This window comes from Mirounga angustirostris, unplaced genomic scaffold, assembly GCF_029215605.1.
Source record: "Mirounga angustirostris isolate CCGP_5_RB_7025 unplaced genomic scaffold, mMirAng1.0.hap1 SCAF_16, whole genome shotgun sequence".
NCBI lineage: Eukaryota > Metazoa > Chordata > Mammalia > Carnivora > Phocidae > Mirounga > Mirounga angustirostris.
In genome coordinates, this window is record NW_026991724.1 from 13,718,668 (window position 1) to 13,742,691 (window position 24,024).

Consider the following 24,024-nt stretch of genomic DNA (forward strand, 5'->3'; position numbering starts at 1 on the left):
TATTTTTTGGCTAGTAATTCAAAAGGTATTACAAAAGAGTAAGCTTTGGGGCACCTGGGTGGCTTAGTCGGTTAAGCGTCTGCCTTTGGCTCAGGTCATGATCCCAGGATCCTGGGATCGAGCCCTGCATTGGGTTCCCTGCTCAGCAGGGAGTCTGCTTCTCCCTCTCCCTCTGCTGCTCCCCCTGCTTGTGCTCTCTCTCTGTCAAATAAATAAATTTTTTAAAAAAATTTAAAAACAAGAGTAAGTTTTCCTTCCACCTCTTCACCTCCCCAGAGGTAAGCAACAAGAAAGAATTTAAATCATGAAATCTGTTCTAACCCTGTACATGCCTTGGGCAACATGAAATAAGATATTTGGGGCTAATCCGTTGTCCAGGAAGTGTTTGGATATTGTAAGACCTTCATTTATGGAAGACTAAGTATAGAAAGTTGGCATCAGGGCAGGAGCTGGATGGATAGCAGGGAGGATGGAGATGACCTTAGAGCAGCACTTGGAGGACACAATGAAGAATCCAGCCATTGTTGAGAGTCCTGGGCCCTGATTCACAAGGACTTAATCTGGGATGCCAGGGGATGCTGTCAGATGAGCATGCTGGGGTGATATCTGTTCTAGCCCAGCAAGCAGCTATACCAACCTCAGACCTGATATTCCTGTGGTGTGTCTAGAATCAGATAATGGGAACATGGTTCCCCTCTCTTCCTCAGCACTGCCTGCGGAGGTAGCAGCCATCTGTTACTGGGCATCATGGCTGCCCTCAGACCTCTGGTGAAGCCCAAGATCATTAAAAAGAGGACCAAGAAGTTCATCCGGCACCAGTCAGACCAATATGTCAAAATTAAGCACAACTGATGGAAATCCAGAGGCACTGACAGTAGGGTGCGCAGAAGATTCAAGGTCCAGATCTTGATGCCCAACACTGGTTATGGGAGCAACAAGAAAGCAAAGTACATGTTGCCCAGTGGCTTCCAGAAGTTCCTAGTCCACAACGTCAAGGAGCTTGAAGTGCTGCTGATGTGCAATAAATCTTACTGTGCGGAGATTGCTCACAATGTCTCCTCCGAAAACCACAAAGCCATTGTGGAAAGAGCAGCCCAACTGGCAATGAGAGTCACCAATGCCAATGTCAGGTTGAGCAGCAAAGAAAATGAATAGACAGCTTGTGTGCATGTCATATTTGTGTTAATAAAACCATAAAACTACAAAAAAAAAAAAGATAACGGAAACATGATGATCCAGAAACATGATGTTATCACAAGGACAGTGTACAAAATGACTTCTTGATAACTCGTACCAGTTCTCCAGAAGCCTGTCATAAGGGCTCAGTGTTAATTATCTTGTAGAACTATTAAAGTTCCAGTAGCGACGCCATTTCTTTAGTGTGCATTGGCCACGTTTCTATTAAGTTTAGAGTAAGCTGCTTTCGGACACTCAATGGACTGATTTATCAAAATATTAGTAAGAAAGGATCATGTTTTGGAAGCAGCAGGTCCATGTCACTTTGTACACAGAATTTTGGTATGTTTAATAAATCTGGTTGGAGGATAAAATAAAAGTTGGCAGCAGGGTCTAATCAAGGGGATCAAGGTAAACACTGACACACATCATATAAGCATAAAACAGGATGAGGGACATAGGGCAGGGATTTTGGTCTGTGCCCACGGCTGCAGCGCCAGCGCTCGCTGCTGCATGAGGGGCGCTCTGTAAGTATTTGTTGAATAAATAAATCAGTCTGCACTTCAGAGGAGAACGGTGAAATCCTAGAAAACCCCCACAAGGTTTAAGTGTGGCATTCAGGTGAAGATCAAGAGCTTTGGAGGCCCTGATGTGAACGTAGGCCTACCCTAGATGAATACTTAATCTAGTTTAATAATTAACCTAGAGGCGCCTGGGTGGCCCAGTCAGTTAAGCGCCGGACTCTTGGTTTCAGCTCAGGTCATGATCTCGGGGTGGTGGGATGGAGCGCCTCATCTGGCTCAGCGAGAGCCGAGTCTGCTTGGGATTCTTTCTCCTTCTCCCTCTGCAACCCCCCCAAATAAATAATAAAATCTTTAAAAAAATAAAAATAAATAAAAATAAATAAAAAACAGGATGAGGGACAGAGTAAACTAATGAGTCTGGGAGAAGTGAATCATAACTGGGAGTTATGGGTGAGTCCAAAACAGGAACAGGAGTTTCCAGAAGTCCATAGAACAGTTAAGAGCAGAATAAATCCAGGTACCCAAGACCAGTGAAACAAAGCGGAACCTAGACACAGAATCCAGTCCCAAGATGGCCCCACTTCTCTGAGCTGCCCCGGAGACTGCCTCATGACCTGGAGCCCCTGCCCCTGCCTTCCAAAAGTTATGTATGACCTAAATTGCTTCATGAACGGAGAACCTTGAAATTTCAGAGCTGACAAGAAACTTAAATATTACCTAATACATCTAATTCTCAAGCGATTTGGCCCCTGGGCCCCATAATACTCTTAAAGACACTGAGGACCCCAAAGAGATTTTGTTTAAGTATGAGCCATATCTGTTGATATTGACCATATTAGAAATTAACACTAATAAAATTTTTAAGTATTTCTTAATTTATTTTAAAATAACAATAATAAACACATTACATGTTAACATAAATAACATGTTTTATGAAAAACCACCATATTTTACAAAACATAAAAATATGAAGTGAGGGCACCTGGGTGGCTCAGTTGGTTAAGCGACTGCCTTTGGCTCAGGTCATGATTCTGGGACCCGGGATGGAGTCCCGCATCGGGCTCCCTGCTCAGCATGGAGTCTGCTTCTCCCTCTTGTGATCTCTCACGCTCTCTCTCAAATAAATAAAATAAAATCTTTTTTTTTTTAAAGATTTTATTTATTTATTTGAGAGAGAGAGTGAGAGAGAGAGAGCACAAGAGGGGGGGGAGCGGGAGAGGGAGAAGCAGACTCCCCGCCGAGCAGGGAGCCCTATGCGGGACTCGATCCCGGGACTCCAGGATCATGACCTGAGCCGAAGGCAGTCGCTTAACCAACTGAGCCACCCAGGCGCCCCTAAAATAGAATCTTAAAAGAAAAAAAAATGAAGTGAAAAGATTGGCATTCCTTTACATTTTTGAAAATCTCTTTAGTGTCTGGCCTGCAGATGACAGCGGAATTCTTATCCCTGCTCCTGCCTTTAAGGTGTTTGATAGCACATGGCATGTAGCCTTGAGCAGATCACTGTAGGCACACAAGAATGGTTTTCAGCATACAGACCCCTTGAAGGGCCTTGGGAATCCCAGTGGCTCCTGGACTACACTTTGAGAACTACTGATCTGGTATAATTTGGGACTGCACTTTCCTGTCATGCCACTTATTAGCAAAGTGACCTCTAGCGTGTGACTTAACCTTTCTACGCCTCACCTTCCTTAGCTGTAAAGCACAACTGAAAACGGAAGGTCCCTTTTATGACCACATGCCTTCCTATGGATGTTGCATCCTCACAGTCATTTAGATAAATAAATGAGGTGATGGATACCTGTAAATGTTTAACACAGGGCTTGGCTCATAATAGTAACTCAAAAAACGGCTCTTCCTACTATTATTTTTGGTAGTTATCATTGACTACATTCCAAGCAATGTGCCAGGCACCAAGGGTCACATCAAAGTGAGTAGGATGATGGCCTGAGTTGCTTAAGAATAGGGGAGGTAAGATAAATACACACCTATATAGAACAAAACAGATTATGTCAAGGATGATACAAAAAAAGGAAGAGGCTACATTCATTCATTCATGCATTCATTCACCAAATATTAATCAATTGCTCCCCACATGCCAGGAGTGATATCCAGGAGGGGGCTGATATAGAGGAACCAAGTGAGGGAGAGGGTGGGTGGCAGGAGGGAAGGGGGAGCCATGAAGGGACAGGGGTGGCCCATGCACACATTGTGTAGGCCTTTGTAGGCCAATGTGATTGGGGATAAAAGGAAATGTTTCATGAGAAAGTGGCATTTGAGTTAGAACTTGAGAAGAGGTAGGATTTGGAAATAGAGTTGATACACAAGTTTTTTAATTCATTCAATAAACATTTGATTTTCTTGATGAGTCTGCTCCATGTTGCACAAATAAAGGGTCCCCACTTTTTTTTAAGTTCATTTTTTTAAAGATTTTATTTATTTGAGAGAGAGAGAGATCATGAGCTACGTGGGAGGAGCAGAAGGAAAGGGGGGAGCAGACTCCCTGCTGAGCACAGAGCCCCATACAGGGCTCAATCCCAGTACCCCAGAATCAGGACCTGAGCTGCTTAACGTAACTGCTTAACCGACTGAGCCACCCAGGCACCTCAGGATCCCTATTTTCAAAGAAGAAAATTTTGCATTTGTTTTTATTATATAAGAAATACATGCTCACTTGAAAAAATTAGAGCATACAGGTTGAGCACAAATGAGAAAATAACCACCCACAATCTCCTTATCCAGAGAGAATCCCTTTAGGGCCAGGATTAGAGTGAGGCCAGTGGTACAAAATTTAAGGGAGTGGGGGCGGGGGGTGGGATGCTAAAAAATTCAGTAATCAAGATAAATAATATTTTAATGTAATAGTTTTTAAAAAACAAAATTATTGCAAAAAACCCAGGATGACACAATACCTAAATTGTAATAAAGGCAGGATCCCACCCTGCACTTGCCTCGCTCAGTCTCCCTCTCCTTACCCTCATTCTGGCGCTGACTTGGCTTGGTCATTCCCTGCATGTCCCCTTTCCCCCAGATCCATTCTCCGCCCTTCTCTGCCCTCCTCTGGGCCCTGGGAGGCTGATCCCTGAGGGTAGCACCAATGAGCTTCTTTGCCTTCTGGCTTCCAGCTGGGTTCAGCCAATGGGAAGCACCTGTAGGAAACCAGAGGATGGGTGTTTCTTTCCCACTCCCTCCTTTCTCATCACCTAAATTCAGGCAGTGGCTGCTTCTGCCACAGAAACAGCTCCTGTCCAGAGGCCCCTCTCCCACACCTTCAGCTTTCACAGGTCTGTGGGTGCTAAGGGCTTCCTGCTTTTGCCAGACTCCGGGTACCTCACATTCTCTTGTTGATTCCCTTAATGCTGTTTACATTTCTACAAGTGGACCCTTTAGAAGAAATTCCCTACTAAATTGCAACTTAGGGTGCCTTCTGCTTTTTATGGCAACCTTGACTGTTACAACCACTGTCAACATTTCAGGTCTAAGATATTTGCATTTTTAAAAAAAAGAAATGTGTGTTAATTTCAAGACTCCATAAAGATGATATCATAATTGTTTTTATGTGATTATAGTATGTGTTTAGGAAAACTGCCGCTATACTAGCTTAAAATATTCTACTTGTGGAGATTTGCTAGAGAAAAATACAAGCAAAAATCACCATTCGTGCTTTCTATCTCTTTGCTACTTCCTCTCCACAGGTGACTGGTCAACCCTGCTTCGTTCTCTTCTCCTAGGCCAAACTCTCTATTTCCAAAAATTTCTAACCTGGGGTGACTCTAACCTGAACTGTTCCCTCAGTGAAATGCAGGGGTGGGGGAGGGCATGGTTGAGCAATGACCTGACTGTGTCACCGGGGAAAGTACTTGGAAAAAGACCCTAAAGCTAAGAGCAGTGGGGTTACCTGGGCTGTGCTTTGCTACACATTTGAGGAGTTCAAAGGGGTTAACATCACACTTTTGCCCCACTGTCCACCCTCAACTTCTCCCAACTGGTCCCCCAGTCAGCCCTTGAAACTTGCCTGCTCCTTCCCTGGTTCTTTTGGCACCCTGAGAACTGGGCTGTGTGTGAAGCTTTGTGACTTGGCTTCCCCAAGACCCATGTGCCAGATTCAAATCTAAGCCAATGTAGGAAGCTAGAAGAAGCTGAAAGAGCCAGCCTGTCAGTGTAGACATCCTTCTCACCCCCTAAATAAATTGTGCTCATGTTCATTCAGTCCTCCCTGACTACTGATTACACTTCATGCTTATCTGACTACAGATGTGAAAAAACTGGAAGGAATGTACATTAAGTAAAAGAAAACACACAAGGGAGCCCAGACAATGCCTCCTCCTGCCTGCTCTCCTGGGAAGCGGTGGCTGGAGGAGGATGTGGTGGGGAAGACGGAGCTCCTCAAGAGGAAGAAAACAAAGTTCTTGGATGGAGAAAATGTGAGAAAACCAGGACAAAGTGAGTACAGTGAGCATCCACACTGAAGACTCAGCTAGGCAGAAAAAGTAACCACACCTGGTGGGGCCCCTGGGAGGGGTCAAGGTGTCATGGGAAGGGTTCAGCACACAACTGCAGGAGTCCATGGGGGAACCCCTGAGGGGCAGCACTGACATTTCCTTGATGGCTATAGGAAGGGAATGGGAAACCTCCATTCCCAAACATTTTAAAGAAGAAAAACATGAATCTAAGTGGAGATGGTTTGGGGTGTTGTCCCTTAATCTTCTGCTTAAATTGTTAGGAGAGTTTAGAATTTTCCTTTTTGCTTTTTGGTTCTCTTTGCATTCACAACATTAACGGAGCTCCTACTGTGTACCCCAGCCTGGTGCTGGGGACACAAAAGGGAGGAACCTCAAGGCTCCTACAGTCCAACAGGGGAGACAGACACGTAAAGGAATATGCATAATTACAGACATTCGTACAACCCAGAGAATGATCATTTCTATCGGGGGATGTGGGGGGTAAGAGGAGACAGAATTGGGCATGGGGATAAGGAAAGGTTGCACAGACAAGGCATTTCTGAACAGGGTTTAGAAAGCTGAATGGGAGTTTGCAAGGTGAAATTGGGAGTAAGGTGGAGACAAGAACATTCTTAAAAAACAGAACAGGTATAAAGGAGTGGAGTATGAAAAGACATGCTTCTATCACTAACATGACAGGAAATTTTGGGTAAGATATTTACCTTCTTCACTCTAAGTTCCACTTGAATAAAAAGAAACAGTGACACCCATGTAGCAAATAAACTCAGTGGATTAGGAAACATTTTTCAAGAACACAATGACCCCCTTACACCCAAAAGGTAAATACTGGGGTGCCTGGGTGGCTCAGTCGTTAAGTACCTGCCTTCGGCTCAGGTCATAATCCCGGAGTCCTGGCATCGAGCCCTACGTTGGGCTCCCTGCTCAGCGGGAAGCCTGCTTCTCCCTCTCCCACGCCCCCTGCTTGTGTTCCTGCTCTCGCTCTCTCTAATAAATAAATAAGATCTTTTAGGGGCGCCTGGGTGGCTCAGTCGGTTAAGCGACTGCCTTCGGCTCAGGTCATGATCCTGGAGTCCCGGGATCGAGTCCCGCATCGGGCTCCCCGCTCGGCGGGGAGCCTGCTTCTCCCTCTGACCCTCCCCCCTCTCATGTGCTCTCTGTCTCTCTCATTCTCTCTGTCTCAAATAAATAAATAAGATCTTTAAAAAAAAAAAAAAAAAAAAAAAAAAAAAAAAAAGATCTTTTAAAAAAATAAAAAATTTAAAAAAAATTTTTAAATTCTTAAAAAAAAAAGGTAAATACTACCAAAACTCAGGTGAGATGTGTCCTTGGAAAAGGTGCTTAAGAAAAGTTTATCCCAATATTGATTCTGGTATTGGCTACATGGAGTCCCAGTCGGTATTACTTCTGACTTCTACCCTGGCTGTAACAGTTTTTTATAGAACTTGACAAGCAGAGACAGGGGAGTGTATTAAAAGCAGAATAAAAGAAAATGAGACAGCCCAATAGCCAAAGGGGGAAAAATAGTAATTCATGGACTCCTGACACACAACAGGCTAACTATCTGCAGGAGGACAGCATATCTTATGACTTCAAAATAATTGCTTGGTCATTTGCAGCCAGCATAAAGCATAAATTTAATATGACTATTAAATATGTTCCTGTGAAAGCCATCCACACAATACTGCTAGAATCTAGCAGTTAAGATTGACCCAACCCTTCATTATATCACTCCTTTGCTCAAGAGCTGTTTATCCTCTTCTGAGTAAAAGATAATGTTAAAATGTCCCTAACCTTATATTCAAGGACTTCCATAATTGGAATCAATTCTGCCCCGCCACTCCCAGCCTTTTATAAAAAATGTACATATTGGGGCGCCTGGGTGGCTCAGTCATTAAGTGTCTGCCTTCGGCTCAGCTCATGATTCCAGGGTCCTGGGATCAGGCCCCGCATTGTGCTCCCTGCTGTGGGGGAAGCCTGCTTCTCCCTCTCCCGCTCCCCCTGCTTGTGTTCCCTGTCTCGCTGTGTCTCTCTCTGTCAAATAAATAAATAAAATCTTTTTTTTAATGTATATATAATTGACATCTAACATTATATTAGTTACTCCCAGTCTTACTATTTCTCTGCAGAATCTTCTTTGGTAAAATTACTTTCTAAGCCCCCAAAACATGCCATGCCAGGTGATTGCTGACCTTTCACAAAAACGATACTCTCTGGCTACAATAAAAAATATAAGAAACAAGTGTTGGTGAGGATGTGGAGGAAAATGAACGCTCGAGGACTGTTGGTGGAAATTCAAACTGGTGCAGCCACGTGGAAGAGTATGGAGGTTCCTCAAAAAATTAAAAACAGGACTACCGTGTGATCCAGTAATTCTACCACTGGGTATTTACCCAAAGAATATGAAGACACTAATTTGTTTATTGCAGCATTGTCTATAATAGCCAAATTATGGAAGCAACCCTAGTGTCCATCAATAGATGAATGGATAAAGAAGAGGTGAGATACGCACACACACACACACACTGAAATATTACTCAGCCATAAAAAAGAATGAAATCTTGCCACTTGCAACAACATGGATGGATCTAGAGGGTATAGTGTGAAGTGAAATAAGTAAGTCAGAGAAAGACAAATACTATGTGATCTCACTCATATGTGGAATTTAAGAAACAAACAAATAAACAAAAAAAAGGGAACAAACAAAAAAACCCAGACTGTTAACCATAGAGAACAAACCAATGGTTACCAGAGGGGAGGTGGGGGGGGATGGGTGAAATAGGTGAAGGGGATTAAGAGTACACTTATCCGTGATGAGCACTGAGTAACCTATAGAATTGTTGAATCACTATATTGTACACTTGAAACTGATATAACACTGTATATTAATTATACTGTAATTAAAATAAAAGAATGATATTCTTACCTTCACACCCCCATACGTGACTAGGTTACTAGATATCTTTTCCTCTGCAGACCACTAGTTGAAATTCTCTTTTTTATGTTAATATTCAAATAGTGTTTTTTTTTAAAGCAGTGCAAGTTTCTTGACATTATTAAGAAATGTCAGTAATTACAGTGGTTTGGTATGGATATGTAAGGATATGTAGGACTGAGTCATATCCACTTACACCCTACTCTTAAAAGTATATTTATGGGATTTAGATTATCTTTAAACTGCCTACACAATGTAATAAACTATAAAACTGAGTGCCCAGTGTTTAAGGTGTGACCACTGTACCTGAGGTAGAAAAGCACTTTAATCTGGTATTAGAGCTTATTTTTTATTGTAGTTTCACATACCTTGTTGAGTCAAGTTTTCTGTGGGTGAGTTCACTTGATCACATTTAGTTATGGGTAATTTTGCACCTGTTGTGCAGCAAGTTCCTTTTTAAAGCTTGAACAAAGGTTCATTCATTCATTCCTTTCACAAGTTTCACTGAGCACTTTCTACGTGCCAGGCACTGTGCTAGGTGCTAGTTATACAATAAAAGGTGACCGTGTTCTAAAGGAGCTCCCCAACATTGGTTGGGGGGACAGGGCTAAGGCTTGGGGCAGAGCTATGCCCGAGGGATTCTGTAGCAATGATCCAATGCCACTGCCATGCTGAGTAACAACCAACCACATAATTTCAGTGATATATGACCGTAACTGTTAATTTCTTATACATCTGGTGTAGCTGCCTAGGCAGTTCAGTTGATCTTGGTTGGGCACCCTGAAGGGCCTGGCTGCTGTTGGCTGATCTAGAATTGTCTCATAAAAATGACTCATCTCGGGGTGCCTGGGTGGCTCAGTCATTAAGCGTCTGCCTTCGGCTTAGGTCATGATCCCAGGGTCCTGGCTCTGAGCCCCGCCTTGGGCTCCCTGCTCAGCCAGGAGCCTGTTTCTCCCCCTCCCACTCCCCCGCTTGTGTTCCCTCTCTAGCTGTCTCTCTCTCTGTGTCAAGTAAATAAATAAAATCTTTAAAAAAAAAAATGGCTCATCTCTGCTTCATGTGTCTCTCGTCCTCCAACAGGATGTTCTCATGGCTGTGGCTCAGGCACAAGAGGAAGTACAAGCCCAACTACACAAGTGACTTTTAAGCTTCTGCTTAAAAACCTCCCACTGGTCAAAGCAAGTTGCATGGCTGAGACTAGACTCAGAGTTATATGACACAGGGCACGGGTACAGAGACAGGAGAACTGGGGTCAGCACTGCAATCTATCACAGGCTATGAACCCGCAGACCAGGGGCACCTAACTCAGCCTATGGAGATAAGGAACGGTGTCCCTGAGAAGGTGATGTTGACCTGAGTTGAATCTTGAAAGAGAACAGAAGTTAGCTAGATCATAGAGAAGGGAAGGAACGTTTAGCAGAGCAACCCACATGAACTAAGAAGAACTTCAGAGATTGCAAGTACCCTTTACATCTTTTCCCCATTTTCTGTCTGGAATTTAGAATGTGAGTCCTAGATATGCAGCAGCCTTCTTATGACCATGACACAATAATCATCAGATTGAAGGTCTACAGAAAGATAGCACCTAACGGCACCACTGAGCCACGACAATGGCCTTGTCATCTGGGTCAGCACCCAGGAACTCCCTGCCAGTCAGTTCTGCAAGCACCACCATTACCCTCCTTTCTTCCTTAGTTAAAACTCCAGTTCCTTCAGTTGAGCTGACTCCAGATGTTGTGCATCATTTGCAGAAGTGTTAATACTAGTTCTCTCAAGGATGAAGTTTCTAATTTTCTGGAGTTTCAGGTACTCTGGATAAGACAACACCCCTGCCCTGCCTCTACATCATCACTGCCAAGCATCAACAAGTGCACCTCGGACTCCCAACAGTATCCAGTTTGGCCACCTTGAGACCATAGACCAGGTCAATAGACCAATGATGGTCCTCCTTGAGACCATCATTATCTGTTATCATGATTCCTTTTATCCAGCTTCATGCCAGTCACACAAGGAGCCGAGGATCCTAGGTTGTTCATTATCAGTTGCATTTCATCAAAAATGGCCCTGTACCTCCCGTTCTCTGACCCCATTTCCCAGATCCCCCACCTCCTGAAATCCTTAGCAATTCACTGTCAGGATCAGCAAAATCCTTCTTTTTTCAAAGTCTCTGAATTTTTTCTTCACCTTTTTGCTCTAAAGGAAACTGGGGTCTCCTTTCAGGATGCTGCTTCCTCTACAGCCCTCTCAGGTGGTGGCTGTTTTTCTCCCACATCCCACAGTGGAATAATCACTGTCCTCTATTACTCTCTAATATTCCCCATTCTGCTTCCAGACCATTCTGCTTCCCTCCTTCTTAACAATGACCAACTTTGGGGCACCTGGGTGGCTCAGTTGGTTAAGTGACTGCCTTCGGCTCAGGTCATGGTCCTGGAGTCCTGGGATCGAGTCCCACATCGGGCTCCCTGCTCAGCGGGGAGTCTGCTTCTCCCTCTGACCCTCCTCCCTCTCCTGCTCTCTGTCTCTCATTCTCTCTCTCTCAAATAAATAAATAAAATCTTTAAAAACACAAAACAAAAGGGGCGCCTGGGTGGCTCAGATGGTTAAGCGTCTGCCTTCGGCTCAGGTCATGATCCCAGGGTCCTGGGATCGAGTCCCACATCGGGCTCCCGGCTCAGCGGGGAGCCTGCCTCTCCCTCTGACCCTCTCCCCTCTCATGCTGTTTCTCTCTCGCTCGCTCTCTAAAAAAGAAATAAAATCTTTAAAACAAAAACAAAAACAAAAAAACACTGACCAACTTTGACTCTGATGTTAACCAGACGATGCTACTCTCATTCCAGCCATATGGCCACTCTCCCTTTGTAACCCAGCTCCAACACGATCTCAACATCCTTAGAGATGATCCTTCCAAAATGTTTATTTCTAAAACCCTTAACCTCCTCCCCTCAAAAAGTCTGTCCTCCTCCGTAGCTCAGTTATTCCCCTCATGTCCTTGTTTCACCTCTTATCCTACTTAGATTCTGTGGCTTTTTATTATAATCACTCTTCTGAATACATCCTTGGTTCCCTTTCTCCTCTCTCACTTCATTCTACTCTCTGACAGAACACAAGCCTTAATTAAATCTAACTCTCCACCTATGTCTGCACAAGTGCAACAGCTGAACATGGCTGGAAAATTCACACACCTGTGCCAACTGCTCTCACTTCAAGTTTATGACCACATACCTTGCAGAGGTCTTCAATGCCACTCATCAATCCCATTTACATTACCCGAGTATACTTACTAACCCATCCTCATTAATGGCCATTCCATATCTTCTCCTCTCTCTTTAAACTTTCCACAACTTCTTTCCTATCCTCAGACTCAGGTGACAACCTTCTCAACTAGTTCAGCAAGAAAATAAAAACAGTAAAAAGAGAATGTTCACAAACTCCCAGAACATCATCTCCCCACCTACCTGCATCTAGGCTCATTCAGTCCACCTTCCCTCCTATTAATAAGGACGAACTATATGTGCTCCTAACTTGGGCCAACTCTCCACTCGTGTACACTTTATTCCACCACTCTAACCATTCTCATCTCTGTCCTGGACCATTTCCACCAATAAGTAAACAAGCTGTTATTTCTCCCATCTTAAAACAAAAAACTGTCTCTTGACCTCACTTCCGTCTACTATCCCATTTCTCATCCCCTTTAGACACTGACAGTTGGCTATCTTCCCTACTTCCAATTCCTTTCCTCCCAACAGATTTTCATGCCTATGACTCCACAGAATGTCCTTTAGTCAAGATCATTAATAACATCGATCTTGCTACATCCAATGGTCAATATCTTTCTTAACCTTTCTGAAGCTTTTAACACAACTAAATACTCCTTTCTCCTTGATACACTTTTTTCTCTTGGCTTCCAGGACACTATACCCCCTCGTTTTCCTCTTTTTTTTTTTTTTTTTTTTTAAGATTTTATGTATTTGACAGAGAGAGAGCACAAGCAGGAGGAGCAGCAGAGGGAGAGGGAGAAGCAGGATCCCTGCAGAGCAGGGGGAGCCCGATGTGGGACTCAATTCCAGGACCCTGGGATCATGACCTGAGCCAAAGGCAGTTGCTTAACCAACTGAGTCACCCAGGCGCCCCCTCGTTTTCCTCTTAACTTGCTAGTGATTCCTTCTCCTGGTTTCCTTTGTCCTCTTCTCTATCTTCTCACTCTTCCAGAATGTTCTCATCCAGCCTCATGGTTCTACATACTATCTCTATCTTTTTTTTTTTTTTAAAGATTTTATTTATTTATTTGACAGAGAGAGACACAGCGAGAGAGGGAATACAAGCAGGGGGGGTGGAAGAGGGAGAAGCAGGCTTCCCGCTGAGCAGGGAGCCCAATGTGGGGCTCGATCCCAGGACCCTGGGATCATGACCTGAGCCGAAGGCAGACGCTTAACAACTGAGCCACCCAGGCGCCCCCATACTATCTCTATCTTGACAACCCTCAAATGTATGTCTCTAGGCTGGACCTCTCCTTTGAACTCCAGACTGTATATTTACCTGCCTACTTGGATGTCCCAAGGGGACATGTTCCAGTGTCCCCTTGGGACATTCCCACTTGGATGTCCAATAGGCATCTTGAAATTAACACATCTCAAATCAAATACCTGATTTCCACCCCAAACCTAATTCTTCCCATTTTTGAAAAATGGCAACCATATCCTTGAGTCAGCCCTGACTCGTCTCTTATCTCCACATCTGATCCATCAGTGAATTACTTGACTCTATCTTTAAAATATATGTTTTAATAGATATTGTGGAATCTACTACCTTCACTGCTACTACCCTGATCCAAGCCATTAGTCTCTTGCCTAGCCTCCTAGCTGATCTCCTAGCTTCTGCCCTTAACTCTGTTATGGTTTATTCCCCTCACTGTATCCCAAATGATCCCTTCAGAATATGTCATTCAAATTCATACCCTCCAGTAGCTTCCCATTTCACCCAAAGTAGGAATCAAACTCCCACTAATAAAGACAAACACTCAACTTCCTTACTTACTCCCCAATTACTCATTCTGACTAGTCACACTGCTTTCCTTGAGATTCCTAGCTTAGTACCTCTGCACTTGCCTGTTCCCTTTGCTTGGAATGGTCTTTCCTCAAATATTATCTTGCTTTTTCCCCCCTCACATCCTTCAAGTCCTTGCCAAAATGTACCTTCCCTGCCCCCTCAATTTAAAATCGGAACAATCCCCACCACAATCTCTATCTTCTTCTTTCCTTATTTTTCCTCATAGCACTTACCACAATCTGATATACCACACATTTTATTTATGTGTTTGTCCCCCATCCAGTAGAATGAAAGTTCCACAAAGGCAGGAAATTTTGTCTTTTATTCACTGCAGTTTTCAGGGCCTTGAGCAAAGCCTGGTATGTAATAGGCAACCAACAAATATTTCTGGAATTTATTGCATGAAGAAGATTAGGATGGAGGGAAGAGAGACACCTGCTCTTAAAGGTACTTAATGGCAGGCCAAAAAAATTTTCACCTTGTCTCTAATGAGCTCCACTGCAGCATTTCATCAGAGAAGCGATTGGGATTGGATCTATACAATGAAAGATCACTCTAACTGCAGGGTGAAGCAAAGACTGGAGAGAGTAGGATTGGAGGTTGAGGGAAGAGTTGAGGGGTTGTTGGCAGAAATTCAAGCAGGAAAAATTGAGAGCCTGAGCAAAGATAGTGTCTGTGAACAAAAAGAAAAGGAAGCAAATTTGAGTTATATAAGGGTGACCAATGTGGTATACGGGGTTAGAGACCACCAAAAGATATCTCTTTACTCTCCTCAGATTTCATCCCCAGAAACTCCTTGTCTAGGCTATCATGGATCACCTATATAAAGCTCTGGAGATCTTTTGAAAGCCTGGAGGTAGAATTCTCATCTCAGATTATATCTTGGCCCAATTCCAGATAAGGCATCTCTTGTCCAATAATGTCCAGCTCCTGAACCACCACTGACACTGAGGTTTAGGAGGAACTCCTGACTCTTTATTCCCCATTTTCTCACCCTCTCTGTCCTATTAAGGGGCCTCAAGAAAGTAAGAACCAACAAGAAACTTAATACCATGTTTACCTTTTCCTTCATCCTGACCTACCCTAATCCGACTTGTTCTCCCACTATTGAAACAAATACTTTCAACACAGAGATAAAGGCCAGGGGATCCCCAGTCAGGTGTTCGCCTCCAGGGCCCAGCTCAGGGAAGCAGGTTCTACTGAAGGCAATTGTCCATTTGATAACAGGATTTATAGCAACCAAAATTCCCTTCCTGGCACACTTCTTCAGGAGGTGCTGGCTCTCTAGGATGCTGAGGTCCAACCTGTGCAGCCTGCAGATGCTCAACCAAAGTAGAAAGCTCTAGTCCTCCAGAATCCATTCTCTAAATCCAGCCTGTACCCTTGTCAAGCCTAACACCAGACTTTGGTAAGTAACACAGAGCTGGTGACCAATGTAGGGAGGGTAATGTCACTCAGGTTTCAAGTCTTGACATTCACATTGCAGGTTCCATATTGAGTAAAGTGTAGAATTCTGGAGCCCCCATGTAAAAAGGAACTCAAGGAAAGCCTAACTCTTCTTTTTTTTTTTTTTTTTTTGAGGGCGGGGAGGGGAAGAGGGAGAAGGAGAAAGAGAATCTTAAGCAGACTCCATGCCCAGCACAGAGCCTGACATGGGGCTTGATCTCACAACCCTGAGATCATGACCTGAGCCGAAATCAAGAGTGGGACACTTAACCGACTGAGCCACCCAGGCACCCCTGACTGTCCTTTTAATGTCAGTGAACAGGAAAGACATGTAGCCAAGTGTAGCAGTGAAGAAACTCCAGTCCTAGTACACAGGGAGCAATGGTCTGGGTAAAGGTAGGAGTGGGTAGTATAACCAGCAGAAAGATTCTTCTTGGCCCCTGGGAAAATCAGACTCTGGCTCAGTGGCTGACTCTTTTACCATGTGGGTGGGTCTCCAGATTCTAAACATGACAAAAGTCCAAGGGGGAGGGATGGAGCACAAAGCTCTTCTGAATAGTGGTCCCTGGGAGTCAACTCTCTTGAAATCACGCTTTGAGAAGTACTTAAAGTACATACAGCCCTTTGTCAGGATTCTTAAGTAGGGACCCTTGCAATTGGATCTGATTTTGTGTTTGTATGATGATCAAATGTACATTTTCACAGAGAGATGGTCTTTATCTTTCATCAGATTTTTCTGAGACTTAAAAAGAGATGGGATCTGTACAGCCTTAACTGAGCTTTCTAATCTGGTACATTAGCCACGTTTCAAGCGTCCAATAACCTCACGTAGCAGTGGCTGCTATATTAGACAATGCAGATACCTAACGGTTCTTCATCACAGAAAAGTGCTATGGATGGAGCTCACTTAAAGAAATGGTGTTTTCCCTGTGAATGTTCCACAAGAAGGCTTGGATATCGAACACCAGCATTCAGATTTCTTCCTGGTGCTGTGGAATACCGTAGACTCTTAGACGCCGCATATCTGAACGTGATGACTACCACCAGAGGCTAGTGACCAATGGAGGCTTTTCTTTAGCTGCTTGGCATTCTATCAGCACAAATTCCTCTCAAGGAAAAGATGGTAGGTGATATGCATTATTTAGGGGTTTTGGTATATTTGAGGGATCATTATATTTGGGAAGGCTTCAGAAAAGCATGAAAAGAACAGTAGAAAGAAAGGGCTGGATTACAATTACTGGTGTTCATCAATGACTGACAAAGACCTAGTTTCTCTTCTCTTTTTACATGAGGCCAGTAGAATCCTCCATGAGGTCTGCAAGGACTGAGGATTACATGGTGATACAGGGAATTGGGGCAGTTTTTTCTTCTTTTTGAATGTTAAATTTCTATTCCTGTAACTGTAGAAAGAGTTCTGCCCTGAATGAACTATCAACTACCCTTAGGAGGACAGCAAAACAGAATAGACTCACTAGTCCTGTCCATGATCACAGAGAGAGGTAGCACTGTCGAGGAGTAAGCCTAGATTTCCATCTCGAACCGGAGGTTGGGTCCATACTTTTCCACTATAAGCCATGTAATTGTGGATACATTGTTTAGCTTCTCCAAGCCTCTATTCCATCATCTGGAAAATACAGAAATTACCTCCTAAGCAGAGAGGACAATGCAATGACCCCAATAAGCATGCAGTGCTATGCTTGGCTTGTCGCCAGCTCTGAACAAGCAGGAGCTACCCTATCATTCTCTTCTTTCATAGTCTTCGTGCCTCCTAATTCCTTCCTGGGAATGCCCTCTGTTTGGGATACCGTGGGTTTTTTATTGCTGTGAATACCTATTTCTTAATGACTGTTTCCAGCCCAACCTTTCCGAAAGTTCTTCCTAACTGATATATGAGTGACACACTAAAGAGGCTAAGATCTGTGGTATTACTTGTGAGGAAAGAGGTGGGCAGGTACTTGTACAGAGAATTATGCTAAGTGTTTCATTAATCATTAAGGTCCCCATATCTATCGCAGTGTTATATGTCATAGGGAAACTGGGAACAATCTAAATGTCTGACAACCAAGCACTAGAATGTTGGCATATGACAAACCCTTTCGAAGTAATGTTTTCCATAAATATTTGTTTACATGGGTAAATGCTTATTACATAGTATGAGGTGAAAAAATCAGAGTCAAACACCCCCCAGACACTTGTATAAATGTGTATAAATGTGTGCCCGGGGACATGTCAAGAATATTCAACCACAGCTTCAAACTACAAACACTTCAGATGTCAATTAACAAGATCGTGGACAAATTATGGTATATTCACACATGGAATGTTACAAGGATAATAAAAACAAATTTAAAAACCCCTATTGCTCTACACAACAACATGATGAGTTTTACAAGGATAATATGAAACGAATAAAGAAAAGCTCAAAAGAATGTGGTATGATTCTATTTCCATAAAGGTCAAATTGGGGAAAATTTGTCTTGCTTAAGATGATAAACTGTAGGGGGCGCCTGGCTGGCTCAGTCGGTGGGGCGTGTAACTCTTGATCTCGGCAGGTGAGTTTGAGCGCCATGGTGGGTGCAGAGATTACTTAAAAATAAAGTCTTAAAAAAAAAAAGACGACAAAGTATAAGGAAAAGCAAGGAACCACTAACCATGATAGTGATCACCTCTAAGTAACAACAGGGGGGAGGAGGTTGTGGGACAGAAGGGATACTGTGAAACAGCTTTGCCAATGTCCTGGTTTCTTTTTTAAGTGGTAGTTCCTTTATGTTACTTGTTAAATTGTACCTTCCTGCCCTTATTCTAATTTCATAATTTAAAATGTCTTAAAATAAAGACAAAGGGAAAACAAGTACAAATCTATATTTTCCATGGTGATCTCAGTTATACAGATTGCTGCATGCCTGGGAAAAAAGATCAAGAGTGGTTTTCTCTGGGCAGCAAAATGTAAAGGGATTTGTACTGTCTTCCTTATACATTTTGTAGTTTTCAAATTTTTAAATAATGAACAAGTCTTCACTTTTATAATAAGAATAAAAGCAGGGGCGCCTGGGTGGCTCAGTCGTTGGGCATCTGCCTTTGGCTCAGGTCATGATCCCAGGGTCCTGGGATCCAGCCCCGCATTGGGCTCCTTGCTTGGCGGGGAGCCTGCTTCTCCCTCTCCCACTCCCCCTGCTTGTGTTCCCTCTCTCACTGTATCTCTCTGTCAAATAAATAAATAAAATCTTAAAAAAAAAAAAAAAGAATAAAAGCAGAACCACCCAACTGCTCAGTTCTGGCTCTTCAATGTATATCCCAGCATGGAGTCACTCTGAGGAAGAGAAATGTCTCTTCTCCCTGCCGGGGAGAAACTGGGAGAGAGGGAGGGCCACACAACTGAAATCCCACCACCACAGGTCTGGTCATTTGTGCCAATGATAAGGCATTGGGAGGCCCAGCTGATGGAAACCAGCAAAGACACTTACTAGATTATCCTATAGAACTCCTACAACTCTGCCTGCTCTCCCTTTCAAAGCCTAGAAAATGGGCCAGAAACTGAGCAAGAAGAAAGAGGTATTATGATTAACCACCACTTTTTAAAAAATATTTATTTGTTTTATTTCAGTGAGAGAGAGAGAGAGAGAGGGCACACGTGCGCAGGGGGGAGGAGCAGGGGAAGAAGGAGAGAGAAACTCAGGCAGACTCCCCGCTGAGTGGGGAGCTGACTTGGGACTTGATCTGACCCTGAGATCAGACCTGAGCTGAAACCAAGAGCCGGACATCTAACCGACTGCACCTCCTAGGTGCCCCTTAACTACCACTTTTTAACTCATTCTTGTCATAATATTGTATTAGGGGTGTTATATGCACTAATCCTGCCCTGACATTCACAAGAATTCTCTGAAGTAGATATATATTTTACACGGATATTCCAGGGCTCAGAGAGGTGGGAAGGACTTACCCCAGCTGCCTGACTGCAAAGTCAGTGGCTTTTACACTTGGCCACAATTTACATTTACTTGAGTATTCTCACCTATTGTTTACACTCACAACAATCATGTAAAGTAGCTCAGAGTAGTTGTGTGATTTGCCCAAGGACACACAGCTAGTAAGAAGCTATAATTTTCAATAACTTGTTTCTTTTTTTCTTGTGGGGGTAATATTTTTCCTGTACCCCAACTAAATGCCAATATATCTATGTCCTCCCATACATTTAGTTATTACATCTAGGTAATTATCTAGTTAGAATCTCCTGTAAGAAGGGTTGAAGATGTTGAACATGACACAGAGGCCAAAAAAATGTTATCTTCCCTAAATCCAGTGGAGTGAGCAGGCAGGTACGATCCAGAAATAGCATTCAGGTTTTCTCCTCTTTTTTGCAACAGAGATAAGATTAAGATATAAGAGCAAGGCTTAAGATCTCATGGGTATTCGGTTTGTGATTGTCCCTGATTTCCCTATCAACCTCATCTCCCAGGCCTCCTTTTTCTTTTTCTACCCTGTCCTAAGGGAGTTAACATTTTCAGCTGCCTTCAAGGAGCCTACTTTCCAGCACCGGCTCCCAGCTGTGGGAGATAACGCTTCCTCCTTTGCTTCTCCCAGTCTACCGCGAGCAGACTCTCCCAGCGGCTAAGTCTCTCTGTGTTAAAGCTGCTAATATCAAGGCTACTAGGGAGTGAGCGCTTTCTCAACATCGTCTGGGAAGGTGGGTCACTATTCTGGCAGAAGGCAGAGGGCAGTGGAATTTGTTCTGAGTAGGGACGGTTATGCAAAATGCAAGGAGGAAGAGGAAGCCGATAGGGCAGTTGGTGAGACAGAAGAGAAAAGCACAACTTGGCTAGCAGTGAGACTTTCTAAAGCACTGGAGAAGCCTAAGCTACTATCAAGGTAAGGAGAGAGTTTTCTCTGTATACACCTCCACAGCGTGGCCATTGTCCCAGAAAACCTCCTGCAGCTAAGCTAAGGATTTTAACAGCAATGGCAGAGGAGGGGGGTTGTGGAGGGGGGCTAAATCAGAGTCGCCCGGAGAATCTCCCTGAAAAAGCACAAGCCTCTTGCCAATAGCTCCCTCATCCCCACCCAGCTCCATCTCTGAAAGGATCTGAAAAAGCCTAGAAGGCCAGTAGGGCTGTCCTGATAGATGTCTTGTAGATGGTCCCCTGACTCATCTAACTTACTCCGATCCTGGCTTCTGAGTTCAAGTTTCTATACTTGCTGTGTCTTCTCTGCTCAGGTGCTGGAGAATGGCAGACGGGAGGTGGAGGGAGCTGTAGGTTTTCTCGAGCTCAGGCGAGGTGTGATGTGATCACTGAATGCTCTTGGCCCTGAGACTCAAAAGACCTGGGGTCTGATTCAGGTAGGGCTATTTCCACCATTGAGTCAATCAGTTACAGTTTCAGTTTACTTACTCTGAAACCCGGGTGTGTGGATTTTCAGTGTCCTGTGTATATAACTGGATAGCTGTCATGATTGTGGCTGAATGGGGTTTCAAAGTTGTGGAATGCTATTCAGATGTAAAAGAAGATTAAGTTGTGAGGCCGGCACATCAGCCCAAGTAGAAGAGACTTCTGTCTTGTATGGCCTCAGACCAGTCTAGAACTTCTGGTTGGAATTGAAATACGTTTATATGCGCAAAATAAAACTATCTTGTCCCCCCCACCCCCGCTTCCTTACCCGAATCACTGAGGGCACCTCAAGCACTAAAAACTGCTCTACAAATGATGTATTCAGTCATCATTTGGTAGATGTTTCAGGCACTGTTTTTGGCACACTGGACATGCAGCAGTGGTGAGGACCCAGGTCCAACCCTCCTGGTACTTTCAGTCTAGTTAGTGTTTGTTACTATATGGTCACCTTTGCCCAGGTGCTTATCCCCATGGTTTTCCTGGGTCTATAGGTATATGTGTGGATTTCAGTTTCCCCAATCCAGCTCTGATCTCTCGGTTTGTGAAAATATCTTCTGCCATCTCTAATTTCGGGTTATGGGAGCATAATCTCACTGGGGAATCTAAGTTAGGAATGTGCCAGTGGCTGGAATCCGGGACTCTTAAATTGCTGCCTGTTATTTTTTCCCTCAGAATTCATTTTCTTTTTAAAAATATTTTACTTATTTGACAGAGAGAGACACAGTGAGAGAGGGAACACAAGCAGGGGGAGTGGGAGAGGGAGAAGCAGGCTTCCCGCGGAGCAGGGAGCCCGATGTGGGGCTCGATGCCAGGACCCTGGGATCATGACCTGAGCCGAAGGCAGCCGCTTAACTGACTGAGCCACCCAGGTGACCCCCCCCTTTTTTTTTTTAAGATTTAATTTATTTATTTGACAGAGAGAGCACAAGCAGCGGGAGTGGCAGGCAGAGGGAGAGGCAGACTCCCTGCAGAGAAGGGAGCCCTGCTCGGGACTTGATCCCAGGATCCTGGGATCATGATCTGAGCTGAAGGCAAACACTTAACTGATGAAGCCATCCAGGCGCCCCTGCTCATTTTGTTTCTAAAAGGCTACCCAGTACTCATTTGGGGGTCATCCATAATTCAGCCCGTGGTCATCAGGCTGCCAGATGAGGTCATGTTGATGATGGTGATGTTTTTTTAAGAAAATACCACTCACCCCTAGTTGGTGCAACCTGTTTTTAAATTATTTGGGGGGGCAGTGATGACAGGATGTGCTGAGGGTTTTCTCTGTTTTTTCTTTTTCTAAGCTAGTTAGACAAGAGAAGTAGTCTGAGTGGTCTTCTGCTCTGCAATACAGCTTTTATTTCTTTTTTTATTTTTAAGATTTAGTTATTTTTTAAGATTTATTTATTTATTTAGGGAGAAGGAGAGAGAGAGGAAGAGAAGCAGACGCCCGGCTGAGCGGGGCTGATTTCACAACCCTGAGATCATGACCAGAGCCGATATCGAAAGTCAGATGATCAACCAACTGAGCCACCCAAATGCCCTGCTTTTATTTCTTATTAATTTAAAAAAACTGTTCATGGGGTTTTTTTTTTCTAGTTTTCATTAATACATACTCGGTGTAGAAACTCTTTTTTTTTTGGAATAAGGTTACCTGTGCTATATCATCAAACCTATGCCTCTAACTTTATTAATATTTTGCTCCATGTAATTGAGATAGTTTTGGTTCTGTGCTCAATACTCAACAGAATCACCTAAATTTTAGTAACTGATACTACAGAGACACCCATGTGCAAAGGACAAGTTTCTGTTTCTCAGTGGATCTCATTCAGTTATCTGCTTTCCAGCTATGATTACTCCTCTTCCCATATTCAACTATTGATTTATTCAACAAGTGTTTAAAGAGCCTTAATCACTTACAAGTTTCATGTACCTTTAAATAAGGCAAGACATAGCATTTACCCTTAAGTTACAGTAGCCCAGTGGTAGAAACATTCTTCTACAGCTATTTACTATAGAGTGAGAGATGGATGCTACTGGAAAGTTTAGAGAATAATTAAATCTCAGGAGTAAGGGCTTCTAAATAACAGGAAAGAACTGAAAGTAAAGTCTGGAGCCTGCAGTGCTGAAAAGCAGGGGACTGACAGGGGATCAAAGATCAGACCATGAAGGTCCCTGGGTACAAGACTTGGGGATTTTAGGGACGTCTGGGTGGCTCAGATGGTTAAGCATCTGCCTTCGGCTCAGGTCATGATCCCAAGGTCCTGGGATCGAGCCCAGCATCGGGCTCCCTGCTCAGTGGGGAGCCTGCTTCTCCCTTTCCCTCTGCCTGCCTGTCTGCCTACTTGTGATCTCTCTCTCTCTCTGTCAAGTAAATAAATAAAAATCTTTAAAAAAAAAAAAAAAAGACTTGGGGATTTTGATTTAATCCTCTATGTGCTGGAAAGTTACTGAAGGATTTCAAGGAGGGGACTGATAGACTTGTGCTTTAGAAAAGACAGTTTTTGGCAGCAGTGGATGGGGGGGATGGGGAATTTGAGAGACAGAAGAGAGAGGCTACTTACTATCAAAGGCCAGGCCAGAGATGAGCAGACCGGGGATTCTGACAACAGGGAGGGGGGGATTCAAGCTTGGCACCTGAATAGCCAGGAAAAGAACACTTGGGAAGGTGGACTAGGGACTCTGAAATGGAGTTGTGTCACACACTTCTCACAAACACTTACCAACTCCAAGGACCACAGAGAAGGTTAGTGCAGGACAGGGGGAGAGGTGGTAGTTAGATGAGAGGAGATGGCCATAAAAAACCCAACTTGCCCTTTCTTCATGGAGCCACATCTGCTCACTTCTCCCAGGCCCTCAAGAATATCATCTCTACTACTGATTACAATCTCTGCAGACACGGGCTTTGCCTACAGTACTCCCTGGCTGTTCTGGCTAGCCCCATCATGGGTTGCCTGGATCCAGGAAGTAGCTAGATCCCAGTGACAAGACATGGGACTCACTTTACAAAAGCATATTTTCTTTCTGGCCAGGGTGAGTGCTCATGGTAAGAAAAAGCAGAGAAAGAA

The 24,024-nt window shown here is 43.8% G+C and overlaps 2 pseudogenes; both read left to right on the forward strand.

Moving 5' to 3' along the window:
- The first annotated feature begins 469 nt into the window (after positions 1-469).
- Positions 470-1,284, forward strand: LOC123854944 (ragulator complex protein LAMTOR5-like; annotated as a pseudogene).
- Positions 731-1,155, forward strand: LOC123854943 (large ribosomal subunit protein eL32-like; annotated as a pseudogene).
- Positions 1,285-24,024: the final 22,740 nt, after the last annotated feature.